Source organism: Microplitis mediator, chromosome 9 (genome assembly GCF_029852145.1).
Source record: "Microplitis mediator isolate UGA2020A chromosome 9, iyMicMedi2.1, whole genome shotgun sequence".
NCBI lineage: Eukaryota > Metazoa > Arthropoda > Insecta > Hymenoptera > Braconidae > Microplitis > Microplitis mediator.
Window position 1 is genome coordinate 11,924,966 of NC_079977.1, and position 12,300 is coordinate 11,937,265.

The window sequence follows — 12,300 nt, forward strand, 5'->3', positions numbered from 1 at the left end:
TTTTTGCAAATATCGTCGAAACGACTAAACTAATCATTCCCAAAATTTTATCAGCTTTAGACCTCAATAAAACGCGCCGATTGCCACCTCAACCGTCTCAATCGGATAATCCGTTCAAGAGATATCGTCGACGAAAGAATGGAAAAAAATTGTTTTTTTCCGTTTTTCGTGAATATTTCGGAATCTATCATATCGATCGATTCCAAAATCTAATCAGCTCTAGAACTCGATGTAAGTATTTTATTGCCACCTCAACCGTCCCAATCTGTTCAGTCAAGACCCAATTCGCTACCACCTGAGAACGCCGAGCCTCACCAATAGGTCGGCAGCACTATCGCTTTTTGAATAAACGCGCGAGATCTTGGCCAATGAGAGAATTCCATCATTTGAATAATTAGTTCCAACTTTGAATAAAAGAGTTGCGACATGAAACGCACTCATTGGCTCAAGATCTCAACAAGCTACGTGGATTTTCGCTATTGGCTGAAATTTCGTCAGCGTCGGCTATTAATTTTCTTATTGGTCTACCGCTCTGACGTCACAAAGAAACCGTTGTTGGGTTTCTTTTACGACATTTTCATCATAGAATTCACAACGCGCTCTTCTACAGAGTAACAGCGTAATTAAAAGTAAAGTAATTCCGTGAATTTAACCGCTATCAACCACGCGTTGCTCTTATACGTGCGCTTTACGTTGCATTCGCTCTCGCGTATTAATTAAGTTGAATTCGCTCTTAATAATTATTTCTCACAATAATTGTCTGTAAATAGTGTAAATAAATATCTAATTTGTTTTCCATAAAAAAGTGTATAATTTTTAGTTGTTAAAATTACCATCACCTACACCAGATCCAATTAGTTTATCCTCTAATTTAACACAATCGAATAATCCGTTCGTGAAATATCGTCGACGAAAGCATAGAAAAAAATCGTTTTTTTTTTCATTTTTCGTGATTATTTCGGAAACTGTCAAATCAATTAATTCCAAAATCTAATCAGCTCTAGAACTCGATAAAAGCATTCGATTGCTGCCAAGAACGTCCCAATCAGATAATCCGTTCCAGAGATATTGTTGACGGAATAATAAATTTAAAATCTATATCTGCTTTTTCCATTGATCAACATCATAATTACTGAACGGAATTACTCAAAACTAATATGTTCTTCTTTATATAAGTCATTGAAAGTGATTGCTCAAAATTCGTCATGTTCGCTGGTATCACGATATACTTACACGATGTAGATACAACGTATCACGTAAATACTCATTTTTGAGCTAATTTTTTAACATAATTGTAAATAAATATATAAAAAACATTCATTCATAAATTTTTAAATTTTAACATAAACCGTAACCCTTTTGAGTATGACAGAGTGATTAGCTTGCCAAGTCTGGTCACACCTAAGTATTATAGTCGAATATTAGGGCGCCACTGGAAGATGGACTCGGCCTTCCAGAACCGGATGTTAATGTAATTTTATTGTATGCTCAGAGTCGTTTGTAAATTTTATAATTTTGTGAGAGAGGAGAGGAATGATGAACAGGCTGAAATAAATTTATTTAAGACTTTTGCTTTCAATTTTAATCACTATAAGCACCTTGCTTTTATATTTATTTAACCCTTAATAACAGTTAATAATCTTATGACAAACTAAATGCTTGTGACAAACTAAATCTCGTCCCCGGGACGTAACACACTCACACACACACTCTCTTTAAAAAACCGTCCACCGGACGTTAAACCTTGAACCTTATTAATACACCTCTATAAAAAACCGTCCACCGGACGTTAAACCTTATTTTCCTTAAATTCTACTAATTTTAAAAAACCGTCCACAGGACGTTAACCCGCATTTCCTTAATGCTAGTGTCCACCGGACATATCTTAAACCTAACTTATATTTTGTCCACAGGACCTGAATCACAGACACATTCTCTTTCAATTAACATTACTTGATTCTACTTTAAACTCTGTTTTCCTTTTGTACCTTCAATATCATTCCAATCTTTTTCACCCAAAATTTCATGACTAATTCAACTAAAATTCCAATATAAAATTTCCCACATTAACTCATTCTGATTACAATTTATCACTTCCTTAATCTACCATTAACTCACTGATTTTACACCTATTAATTAATTAATTTATTGTTTAAATTAAGTATTAATTAATTGATTTTTCCTTATAATTTTCCACTAATAATTTTACCAGTATTTTTATACATTAATTTACTTCACAATAAAATAATCCGTTTCTTTCTATTTTACTCAATAACAATTTATCACAACTCTAGCGTCCTTTTTACGACTTCATTTTATTTAGATATTTTAATTAATTAACTTAAAATTAATTTGTAATTAAATCACGACTAGAATTACGTTATGAATTGACTAGAATTTCGGCCATTGAGTTGGCGTTACTCGGTCTTGAATCTTACTGACGGATTCGAGTAAATTAAAGTTTATTTATGAATTAATTCAGCCACTGGAATAAATTCCGGCCTCAATTAATTTGCTGACGTTATCGAATAATTTATTTAATTAATTATTTACGCGGGAAAATTATTTTATTCCAGCCGAAGGTCTCGGATAAAATAATTCAGAGTTATAGACACAATATAGCGAATAAGATCGGCGTGACACAACTTTTGAGAAACACGAGACGCGTGGTTGTAATGGCCAACGGCCTACAACTTCCAATTTATTTACGCGAGGACCAACGGAAAGATATTAATTAAATGAATTATAATTTATTCTGCCATTGGAATATAAATTCCGGCCTTAATTAATTATAATTTTACCTTGATGAATTTTACCGCAGCAACCCGATGAGAATTGTAGCTGATTTCCGGCTATTCCTCCAACTGTCGTCCAGTTTTCCTTACAGGTAAATCTGCTCTTCTGGTTCCCGATTGTCCGGTTTGTTCTCGCTCCAGATTGTTAAGGTCCTCGTCTTGCCTCGTATAGAATGGTGTAGATGATGCGTCCAATCACTCTAGTTGTTCACTAACTCTCACTTAGGCGTCCATCGCCTTCGGTCGTCGGATTGACTCTCTCTGGGTGTCCAACGAACTCTCTAGATTTTTGGCACGGCACTCCCTTATAACTCTTCGATTCACCCCCGGAAAACTCATCCCTACTAAATTAATTAGCCAAAGAAAGGGACGGATGTTCGGGTCTCACTGATTAACGACACCCGGTGACATGTCGAATCACTCAATTTAATAAACCGAATTATAATTAGGGCCCGTTATCGACTGTGGACAAATCCAATTTTAGAAATAATTAAATAGTTATTGGGATCTATTTTACCCTGTTACATGAGCTTGAAAAGCTCATAAGAAAAGAGAAACAAAGGTATTTTCGAGCTCGAAAATGTATTTATACTAATTTTTAGAGCTCGAAAACAGCGGGAAGTTTAGGGGCTGGCCTGCAGGGCCAACCGATGCCCAGATTTTTTTTACCGCTGTAACTGCGGCTGCTTCAAATGTTAACTTAACAAACATACGCTTTGGGTAACGCTAATGCCGGTGGTAAAAAAAATTTGAGGAATTTTTTTTGACAATGATAGATTATTGCGGATACAACAAAAAAAAAATTTTTGAAAAACAAAAATTTTTTTTTCAATTTTTTTTTTTTTTTCAATTTTTTTCCACAATCATTTTTTTTAATCAAGGAAATGAAGGTAATCGGTAAAAATACATTTTCAAATCGAAAAAATGAACAAAAACCGAGAAACTACTACTAAATTTGTGAATTTTGACCTGTTTTTTACTAAACAATATCGCTTTAAAAAATATTTTTCTATCAAATGCCACTAATTTTGCCTTATAGAGAATGTTTTTCAGTTTTCAAAACACTGCTTCCATTCTCTGTATGACCAATGCATCCGGAGTTATTGATTATCAAAGCCAAAATGGACTTTTTTGCTTTGATCAATGATAACTCGGCGCCAAATCGTCGTAGAAACTTTTTCAGGCCGCCAAATTAAAGGGCATAAAATTTCCTAGAAAAGTCATACGGTCGGATTATTCAAAAAAATTTATTGACGCCCATAGAGGTATTGAAAGACCAGCAAAAATTTTGAAACATTTTTTTTTCGTTGGTTTTCTTATGATTACCCCGGAACCGTGCATGATAAAAAATTTGAGGTCCAAATCTGAAAACTAGAAACTTTAAGCTACAATTTTTTTTATTTAATTTTCTTATACGATCATTTTTCACCGAGTTGCAGCATGTTGAAAATCACCTAAAAATTTCGAATTTTTTTCTATCCCTTAATTTTTGTGACCAGTGTATATAAATGACACTATTAGTGTAGCTAACGAATCTGGATGTATAATTAAATTGTTCGCAGATGATACAATGTTATATTTTAGCGGCAGAGATGAAAAAAATATTGAAGCAACTATAAATAAAACACTTATGAATTTAGACAAATGGTTAAACATTAACTCGTTGAAAGCGAACTGTAAAAAACAGTATTTATGCTATCAAGTGATCAGAGGAAAAGAGTTGAGGCTGAAATAAGTATAAAGTTAGCTGGAGAAAAAATAATACAGGTAACAGAAACTAAATATCTCGGAATTGTTATAGATCAACACCTGACTTTTACTAGCCATGCATATCACCTAGCACAGAAAATTAATAAAAAAATCAATTTTCTCTATAGAATTTGTAATTATGTTAGTAATTACACTAAATAGACGATTTATAAAGCTATAATAGCACCACATTATGAGTACTGCTCATCTCTATTGAACAATCTCAACAAACAATGTATGGGTATGTTACAAACGGCCCAAAATCGTGCTATAAGAGGGATATTACGAGTAAGTAAATACACACCGATTGCCCAAATGTTAGAAACATTATGCTTTATGTCAGTAGAAAAAAGAATTAAATTCAATGTCTGTGTGTTTATTTACAAAATAATAAACAACCTGACGACAAACTATTTAACTGAAATTATTAAGAGACACGAGCATAATTACAGTACAAGAGCCAAAAGTAATTTATTGAAAGATAAAAAGAGAGCAAGAACAGCGGAAAGAACAATAGATTGCTATAGAATTGGATTGTACACTGAACTAAGCGAGGAGTCACAAAATGCGAAATCTCTATTAACTTTTAAACGATTTTTAAGAAATGAAATGAGATATTATATTGTTGACTAATGACAATGACAAGTAGTTGCCATTCATTGTCTGTTTTTTGAATTTTGTTTTTGAATTTTATTTATTTTATGTATTATTATAGTAGCTAAAGCTAAAGGATTAATGAACATTATTATTATTATTATTATTATTATTATTATTATTATTATTATTTTTTTTTTTTGTTAAATTCTCAGGTGGTTATCCCCGGTAGTCCGACTCTACCGAGGGCCTCAGCTGAGCACCAAATCGTTACTGCTGCGATGCTTCATCGACAAGATGATTAGCATGCGCAGCAGGCCAAGTTTCGTTGCCTTAGGAGACGGAGGGACCCGAGAATAACAGCCTTTTGCATCCGCGATGCCAGAAACTCAACTTGCGCAGAACAAGTTGGTATTCTAGCTAATGCAGACACAAACGACTGTTTCATCCCTCCAAGGACGCCAACAATGAGGACGACAAGCTTGACACGGTAGCCTGGGTAAAGTTTGCCAATTTTAAACTGGAGATCCGGATATATCTCATGTTTGTGCTCTTTTATTTCCGTGATGTTATACTCAGCAGGTGCTGAAAACTCAATGACATAAATGTCACGAGTGGTTTTATCGAAGAGCACAATATCAGGTTTGTTAGGATCTATTTTCCGAGTTGTTGCGAATGGCACGTTCCAGTAAATACGGCAACGGTCATTCTCAACAACTTGCGGAATATCTCCTGGCAGATAAGGCAGCACTGGTGTTTTATCGATACCGTGCGTATGTCTAAGGTGGTAATAAAGTACTCGCAGAGCAGCATCGTGACGCTGGATGTATGCACCTCTTGCCAGCACAGGACATGCTGACAAGAGATGCATAAGCGTTTCAGGATGTTGCTTACATACCCTACACGATGTGTCGGGAAGCTGCATCTGGAGTACTTTTGCACGGTATTCGAGGGTATTGATTACACCGTCTTGACAGGCAAAAATATATCCTTCGGTCTCGGACATCAGGCCAGCTGACTTAAGGAAGGAAAACGTCAGCTGGGTGGACAAGCCATGGTCACGCACGTGTTTAAAGAACACGCTGTGCATGGACTTGTCCATGTGTGTACTGAGCAGTTTTTGCTGCTCAGTATTCCTGACGACACTCTTAAATTCCTCCTTAGGGAGTTCAATAAGAGGGTTTACTCTTCCGAGACCGAGGGATTTTGCCGCGTACCTTGCTGCCTTATATAAGAACGTTCCCTTCTGCAGATTCTCATGACTATGAACAATCTGCATAAGGAAGTCGTTCTCATCTGCTGTGAAATTGACAACTTCATTATTATTATTATAATTATTATTATTATTATTATTATTATTGTTTTGGTATGGTGGTATCGGGTTATATAGTGTTATAAAGTTTAATTAGTTTGAGAAATTTGAGGGTTTTTTGGCATCCGGATTGAGTTGATAGGCATTCCCTGATATTGGTTGGTAGGTTCACTTTTCTTCTTCCTCTACTAAATCCGTGGCACTCTACTAGTAGGTGGCTTATGGTTAGCCTAGTTTTGCACCACACATTTTCACTGGATCTTTAGATATGATGTGGGAGTGAGTGAGTTTGGAGTGTCCGATTCTTAGTCTATCAACTATCACTTGATCTTTCCTCGTTCTAAACCACGTTGAATGTTTTTCTTGCACTGTATCACGTACCATTTTCAACTTGGACATGGTATCACCACACCATACAGCGTTCCAGTCTTTCAGGACTTTCTTCTTGGTGAATTTCTCAAGTTCTTCTGGTGTTGTTACTTCGAGGTTGTCTGCAACCTTGCCAGGAGCTTCATTACCTTCAATCCCTTGGTGGCTAGGGATCCAAGCAAGTTGGAGGGTGAAATTTTTATCCAACAGTTCCATTATCAGTTCTAGAATTTTTCTGATCAGCTGATTTTTATTGAGTGCGCTTGCTAGACCTGTTAATACTGATTCGGAATCACAGAAGATTACTGACTCGACCTTGTTTCCGTTAAGTTTTATGAGTTTGAGGGCAGCATATATTGCTGTGGCTTCGCTTGTGAATACTGAATGGAAGTCGAGTAATCTTATCCGATTGGTGACGTCGTCAGAGACAATAGAACATCCAGTTTTATCATTCAAGATAGACCCATCTGTGTAGTATTCTTTATAGTTCTGGAATTTGCTCCGAAGTTCTAGGAATAGGTTCCTGTACGTTATTGTCAGCGTATCTTTTTTTGTATAATCCGCCAGTTCCATGTTAATGGGCAGGTTAGGCCGTTTCCATGGTGGTATCGTGGATACCTTCCTTTCTATGACAGGGGGGATAACTAGTAGGAGCTTCCTCCGGTACTCGGCTGATCTGATGCGTAGTGGTTTTGGTAACTGGGGATTGATTTGGTATTTTAAGTCTGTTTTTGATGTTTTGGCGACATAGATCGCTGCTGGATTATTTTTTTTGGCTACTATTGTCGATGAATACTTTATTAGCAATTCTAGTCTCCTGAGTGAGAGAGGAACTTCTCCAGCTTCAACTACTATGCTCGTCGTTGGGCTAGTCCTGTATGCTCCGATACAGAGTCTTGAAGCAGTGTTTTGTAATGTTTCTAGGGGTTTAAATCTGCTTGGACCTGCTGAGTCATAAATGATCGATTTAAGTCTATTTTCTGTCGTACGATTGCTTGATAGGTGGCTATTAGACATTCTTTTTGGGCGCCCCACGAAGTTGATGCCAGAGCTTTAATTACGTTGAGTCTCTTGTAGCAGTCAACCTTGAGATTGTCGATGTGTGTCTTTCATGTAAATTTATTATCAAAAGTCATTCCCAGAATTCTTAGCTAAGATACTTTGTTGATTCGTTGACCATTTAGTGATAGGTGGTAAGAATCTGGTACTCTTTTTTTTTTTTAGTGAAGACAATATATTCTGATTTGGTGTCGGAGATTTTGAATCCTGTTTCTTCTGTCCAATTCAGCAGATTATTAAGGGTGTTCTGGATTAATTTGTAAGTTGTAGGGAGGTCGTTGCCCACACCTACAATTGTCAAGTCGTCTGCGAATAAGTAATCTTTGATTGATCTTTCTATGACTGAGATGACGTCGTTAATCGAGACGAGGAACACTATGACGCTCATTACAGATCCAGTTGGGACTCCATTATCTAATATGGTGGGGTCGGACAGGGCACCGTTGACTCTAACTCTGATGATTCGACCAGTAAGTAGGTTTCTTGAGAAGGCTAATGCATTCCCTTTGATGTTGCATTTTTCCATTGCTTTTGGTGCTCCGGGTTGCCATATCAACTCGTAAGCTTTTTCTAAATCCAGAGCTACGGTAATGGGCGCTATTGTCCACAGCAAGGGCGTCGCTTTCCAAGTTGACTAGACAATCAGTCGTTGATCTGTGTTGTCTGAAGCCGTATTGATATTGGGAAAGTTGTTGATTAGACTCTAGGTACCATCTAATTCTTTTGCTGATTATCTTTTCCAATACCTTACACATGTTACATGTTAGGGCTATAGGCCTGTAACTGGTGCTTGAACTAGGATTTTTATTAGGTTTTAGTACCGGGGTGACGATCGCTTCTTTCCAACTATCCGGAAATAATTGGTGTAGCCATATGAGGTTGTAAATCTTCAGCAAAAGAACTATGCCTTTGACTGTTAAGTTCTTTATTAATACATTTGGTATATTATCTGGTCCTGGGCTGGAGTTTCTCAGTTAAGTTAGCACTTGAGTCAACTCTTGCATTCCAAGCTCCTTATTTATGGGATTGCTATTGTCACTAAAGTCTAGACATAGTTTTTCTTCGAGGAGGTCCTTGCGGTTGGAAAAGTTTTTGAAATAGTTGTCGGAGCTAGAGTTTGCTGTGAACGCTTGGGCTAAGATATTGGAAGTTTTTACTGGATCACCCTGTAGCTTGCTTCCCGAGTCTTCAAGGATCACTTTGTTGGGGTTTTTGCTTGATTTATTTATGTATTTGACTTTTCCCCACATCTCTGAGACTGACGTTTGGTCGTTAATCGAGGACACATATTTAGACCATGCAGATCTATGACTTTCTTCATAGTCCTTCTTGCTAGAGCTCGTTTCTTTTTATAATCGATCTTGAGCTTATCCTCCAAGTCATTGTCCTTAAATTTCTGGAACAGTTTTCTGGCTTTTTTCGCGTCTTTGATTGTTCTGCTACACTCCTGATTCCACCAAGGCAGTTTTTTCTTTCGGGTGATTCCTGATGACTTTGGAATCGCAGCTTCAGCTGCTGACAGGATGATATTTGAGAGCTCAGTAAGTGCGTTATTTACGGCCCGGATGTCGGGGGAGAGAACCGTTTTCCATTTATCTATCTTATTGTCAATTCCTCTTTAGAATGCGGGCCAGTCTGCTTTGTTGATTATCCATTTCCGAGGGGTGACAGTGGGCGATTGGTCAATGTTTGAATCCGTGAATAAAATATTTATAGGGAAGTGATCGCTGTCGTATAGCTGATCTAATGGATTCCAATCGAACCAAAGTCTTATTTCAGAAGATGTAAAAGCCAGATCGATGTTGCTGGCTGTACCGTTGCCGGAATTAAAGTGCGTGGGTTTGTCTGTGTTTAGAAGAGACAGTTCCTCATGGAATTCTAGCCAGTTGGCTAAGCTTTTTCCTCTTTGATCACATTTCGCTGATCCCCAGTAGAAGTGGTGGCTATTAAAGTCACCAACGACTATAAAAGGTTTTGGTAGTTGCTGGATTAGATCATCTAAATCTTCCGTGTTGAGTGGAGCGCTATTAGGGAGGTATATATTACAGATTGATTATTTACAAGGATGTTTAATTTTAATGGCTACTGCCTTAATGTTGGTGTTAATAGCGATTTCTTCAGGCAATGTGTGTGGTTTAGCAAAACTTGCGACGCCACCACTGGCTTTTCTACCGTCAGGTCTGTTCTTGAAGAAGTTGGAGTAGTGGTTTAAGGTGGCATAGTGATTTTTTTGGAAATTGGTTTCCTGAAAGCAGAGCAGTAGAGGATTCTGTTGATTAATTAGGAGATGTATGTTTGCGAGTCGGGTATAAAACCCATTTATATTCCACTAAAATATGGCCATTTTTTTTTTTTTTTTTTTTATAATAGGTTAAGATCTGGAGGCTGAGTGATAGTGCGTGTATTAGATCTTGGTATCTCAAGCAGCCACTTTAAGATGCGGGTGCAACGGTTCTTAAAGCTTCTGTTCATTTTGCCATGCAGACTTTGTTTCATTGTAATGAGGTTGTCGGTATCAGTTGTGTATTCTGATACCAGTTCACTTATATTTTGCTTACCACGGGCGTTGTTCACAAAATTTCTGAACTGGTCCAATGAGAGAGGTAAGTTTGATTGGGCAATTCCTAGTTCAGCGTCTATGTTTTTCCAGATCTGCTCTTTCTCCGGCAATTCTTCGTTTGATATTAATTCCCTTTTCTTTTTTCTAATTTGTCTGTTGCTTGTTTGACAGTTTCCGTCACTTGCACTGGTGCTGCTGTAGCTGCCGTCTGATTCAATCCCGGAGTTATCTAAGTCAGAATATTGTGGTTCTTCTGCTTCTTTTAAGCCTGAAATAGAAGAGTCAGAGGTAATTATAGAGTGCGTGCGTTTTGTACCTTTCATGAGACTGATCTCAGTTCCGATTTGTGGGTTTGATAGTGGTGGTGGCATCATAGTAGCATCATTTGGTATATGTGGGAGTGATTGTTCTTGTGGTGTCTCAACGTCCATTCGTGTTGCTTCCTCTAATGTAGTTTTGGTAGGGTTGGCTGGGTTATTGGTTTCATCTATAGAAATCGAGTCACGCGAATTAGGGCAGTTTTTTGCTAAGTGCCCTAAATTGTTACACGAGAAACATTTTAAACTGTCGGTTGATATGTAAATCCAGTAGCTCGTATCTTTAAAGTTCACTTGGAAGGACTCCGAGAGCTTTTTCTCGCCTTCAGGAGTGACGTAAAGTTGTCTTCTAAAGCTCATTATGTGGGTGAAACCTGGCTCATTAACACCAGTCTTCATGAACGTGATAGAAGACATTGGTTTGACTCCATATTGAAGTAATTTCTCCTCAATAATATAGTTTGGTATTACCGAGCAGAAGTTGGATAGAACGACCCTGTTATTTTTAGTGATAAGTAATCTGATGATTAGGATGTTATCCTGAATTTGTATTACATTGTTGCCTTCGACAAGGTCATCTGCTGACTTTTTGGAGTCAAGATAGACACATATGCGGTTGTTCGCAATTCTTGAAATAAAACGGATTGCTGTAGACGCGATTAGTGAAGCTAATGCTATAAGGTAGTCTTTTATGCCAATACCGTCAATAGCGTCTATAATAATTGCTTGGTCTTTCTTTGGGAAGTTGCCATTTGTCACATTGGTGGAACTGGTGGTTTTACTTTGTTTTTGTTGGGTACTTGAGGTTTCTTGGAGTAATAAAGAATGTTGGTTACCTGGAGTTTGCTGGTTAGATAATACATTCAGTAGGTTCAAGCGTTTCGAGTTCATCTTGTTTGAAGTAGACGGTAAATTGGGTTGTATCTGCGAAGAGTTGATAGCACTTGGTTTAGTGGGAGTCATTTTGAGATTTTCTGTGAAGGGAAAACCCTATCACAGAGGGTACTCGGACCCTGGGTGGTGATTAACTTTCTTCTTAATCGATATGGGTTTTGATTCTAAGCTGTTAGCTCAGCGATAATTTTGTTGCAGTACACTTAACTTAACCTCAAATTTACTCGAGACGCACTGAGACACACATGTCCGTTCACTATGCGTGCGGTGGCACGACTGAGTTCTAACCTAATATCTTTCAATAAATGAAAAATATTTTTTTTGTATCTGTTTAAGTTAATTTATTTTATATTAAACATTCACTTTTCTGTGATTCTAATATTCTGTTATGTCCGACTGTTATTTATTTAATATTCGGTTGCCTGGATTCGGCGTTCGGACTAACCAATACAATTTTCGGCTTAAATATAATTGAAGCCTTATTTTATATTTAGGGATACGTTTCGATGTGGATCTTCCTTTAATTCTAGTTTGATTTTAAATAAAGTTATCTTTACAAATATATGAATATAATATATGCTAATCGATACATACAATCTCGAAATTATAGCGTCCTTATTTTCACTTAAGTTTTGAGGCTGATTGGAATTT